This window comes from Myripristis murdjan, chromosome 22 (assembly GCF_902150065.1).
Source record: "Myripristis murdjan chromosome 22, fMyrMur1.1, whole genome shotgun sequence".
NCBI lineage: Eukaryota > Metazoa > Chordata > Actinopteri > Holocentriformes > Holocentridae > Myripristis > Myripristis murdjan.
The window spans coordinates 10,871,587-10,875,216 of NC_044001.1; positions in this window are offsets into that span (position 1 = coordinate 10,871,587).

Consider the following 3,630-nt stretch of genomic DNA (forward strand, 5'->3'; position numbering starts at 1 on the left):
TCTTCTATAGCGAAGCGTTACTTAAATCTCATGTGATAATATAATCCAGGAAAGTTCTGGAAACAAGATATGAGATGCACGGTAATGCTTGGTGTAAAGGGCAACTCTTTAAACTACTTGTTGTCTCCTTGGTTGTGTTCCTGGTTTCTTCTGTAGATGCTGACGTTCACTGCGATCACGGCGCAGATCATCCCCAGCAGACCACTGCTCAATACAGCAGACCGCACTGCGTGGAAAGTGGAGCCGCTTCCATACATGTCAGAGTCCACAAAGGTCAACAAGGCCTTGGTCGCTGACAGACACAAAGGAGCACCTGTCATAACAGCACACAGATATTCCCCACTGTCCGTCTGGGAGAAATTCGAGAGGATGAGTGAGGAGGGGAGCATCGACATGTTTAATTTGCCTTCCACATCCAGAGGAAGTATGCCATCACGAGAGTCAAAAAGAAGCTTATAGTCTCGTTTTTCAGTCATTCTGAACCACAAAACGTAGCCATCTTCCACACTAAAGAGGTCGGTGTTACATTTGAGCACAGCAGACTCTCCCTGTGAGAAGAAAACTGTGATAGAATTTAATTTGGGACAGACCAGTAACCCATAATCAGCTATCACCTGATTTGAAGGATTCTTCCTGCAGCTGTACCTTTCTGTTTGGTCCACATTAAGAGAGGGAATGACAAGGGAGTAATTTCCAGACCTCTGTCCATCCATCATGTACATCTGACTCTGACTGGCCACAGAGTGATTGGGATTAAGTGATGTTAGGAGATTATTTCCTCCCATAGTCCAAGTTATCACTGTTGTGTTAGGTTCATGGTCAAAACAGGGGAGCGATACACTCTCTCTCACAGAACCAAGTAAAAATGCTCCTGTAAATTCAACATCAATGCGCTGACCACGGACACATCGCTCACCTTCCAGAACCAAACAACTAAAAACACCATAATTTAACATGCTAACATTGAGAAAGGGGCCGGTTTCAGCAAACCGAGTCTGTGTGACTTGATCTCCTATGCGTAACATATTTGACCAGTTTCTTTTTGTATAAAACCAATGAATGTTCTCACCACTCTTCTCCCTGTTACAGTGCAGAACTGATGTAACTAGATATTCCAAAGTAGTCACCGTGCCACAGACGAAGAGGGTGAGTTTCCTTTGCAGTGTAATTTGTCCATCTCTCCAACAATCCACTCTGTAACGGCCCGAGTCTGACTCTGTGAGATTTCTGATAACAAGAGTTGAACGTTTAACTCTCAGTCGATGTCGTAGGTCAGTTTCCAGCGTGGCGTTGTCAGGTGAAAGCTCTGAGGAGTTCCACAGCATTCGGTCCTCTCCAGCTCTGATCTGGAAGACCAAACAGTAATTTTCCATGATTTCATCTTCTTTTATACGGACCAAATGAAAATTTTCTTCGCCTTCTTCTCCAAAATGAATGAAATCTTCTTCTGCGTGAACGGCTGTGAGGAGAAGAGCAAGTACAATGCTGATGTTTGCGACTGAAGCCATCCTCTCTGCTGGCTGCTTCTGCCTCCCTGTCTGTGTCAGGTTGTGACTAAGAAAGGATTTTTATACTTTCCTGAATGGGTTTGACATCACTGATACAGGATCACTTATCATGTTCATCTCTGCTACTAGTTTGAATGTGGCTGTTGGGAGGACCTGGCAAAACACAATGATCATGTTCATCAACACTTTCAAAAGTGAAAATCAAAGTTTTTAACAAGTTTAACAGGTTATATTAGAAAACTTGTACTTAAATGTGTTTTGTCAATAATTCAGTCAGATAAACACCACACAGCAGAGGTCATGAACCATAGAGATGATGTCAGACTTTCTTAGAAACTGTCACCTTTGCAAATTCTTTCTTCTTCCTGTCACTATCACAAACTCTTATCATGCACACAGGATTGTCTGCGAGGCACACAGTGTCCTCATCAGCTGCAGGCCAACACATATGAGCTCCAAACTCACAACTCAGTAAGAACATTTAGAATGTGACATGCACATAATGCAATTCAAGGCAATGCAGACAATCTGTAAGTGTTTAAGTTCATGTGGAAGACAGTAACAATGTGGCAGCATAAAGCTATGGCTCTGTTTAGCAGGAAACTGTCATAACCTGAAAAAGCTGAAACAGACTTGCTACAAAGGAGTGATAAATGTGTTAACAGCACTAAAAATACACAGTGGAGAAGGAAGGCCCAGCTTGCAGAAAGCCTAATGACAGACTTCAAAATACACCCCTTACAGAAAGAAAATATATTTACCAATATATGAAATGCAATGTATTGTAATGTATTAGAATATATTACATTTAACATGCGAACAACAATGTATAGAAATATATTATATATTTGAAAATGTCTCAGAAATAAATGGTGTAATATATAGTTGAATCATATATGTGGCATATATTTATATATTGCATCAATATTTTGCAATATATGTTAATATATGGAAAAATACAGCAACAATTGTGCATTTCATATATTTGCCATATATTGCAATATAAATATATAATATATGTGTTCATATATTAACTTTTATATGTATAAAAGTCCTCCATAATGTATTTACATTTATGTGATGAACACTGGGTTAATATATTTATAAATACATGATCTATGACATTCCAATTATATGGGAACATATACGTAAAATTCCAGCTGCTGTGCAGCGATGGGTGGGGTCCAGGCATTTTTAGGTGCTGCTCAGTCACACTCACGCAGTTTGGAGCGCATGATTAAGATGTTCACATTACAATGTGGATTCTGCACCAGTCGAGGTTTGAACCTGCAACCTCTGGAGCCAAAGACCATCGTTTACCGCCCTGAGCTAATTGGCAGGTAGCAGCTCAGTAGCAGCTTGACAATTTGACTAAGCCAGTGGTTACATCGTGTTTTCCTGAAAATGAATAGATACCAAACATAGCAAAATAAAATTGCTCTACTAGCTCAATCATGTTGTAACTAGAATATCTGCTGGAATAAAAAAAAAAAAAAATTTCATGGACTGATAATTATACTTCTACCGACTTCTCAGTCATTTTTAACTGGATGTTTCATTTCAGCGGGGGGTGTGTCATTCCAATTTAACGTCAGCTCCGATTAATGTGGCTATGCAGCAAAAGTAAGGACAGTAAGCAGCCACATTAAGGCTGAACAGAGTTATATAATCACCTTTTCAGGCTGTTATCAATTTACCTCTGAAATAAAGACGACAGTTTTCACAGATGTGTTGATTTATTAAATGTTCATTTCAATGTACAGACGCAAACAAACTGACAAATTAATTAAATAAATGGCCCAGGAAACTCATAAAGACTAAACAAATGAATAACGATTAATAGGCTAATTAATAACTGATAACAATATATAGCCGCACATCTCCGTGGAAAATCTTACAGGTAGCCTACTGTCCGTGGTGCTGACTCCACTGAGGCACTTTATTATAGAAATTAAAATTCACGGAGGATCTTGTTTAGCTCTTGTTTACTTATGTTGAGAAATCAGCTGTTTGCCTGGTGTTTGTCAGGTAGTTTTGTAGACATTTGACAGATTGCTCGGTCGGATCTACGCAAGGTAGTCTCGTGTTATAATTTAAAAAAATCTCAAGTACCCCCTGGAGT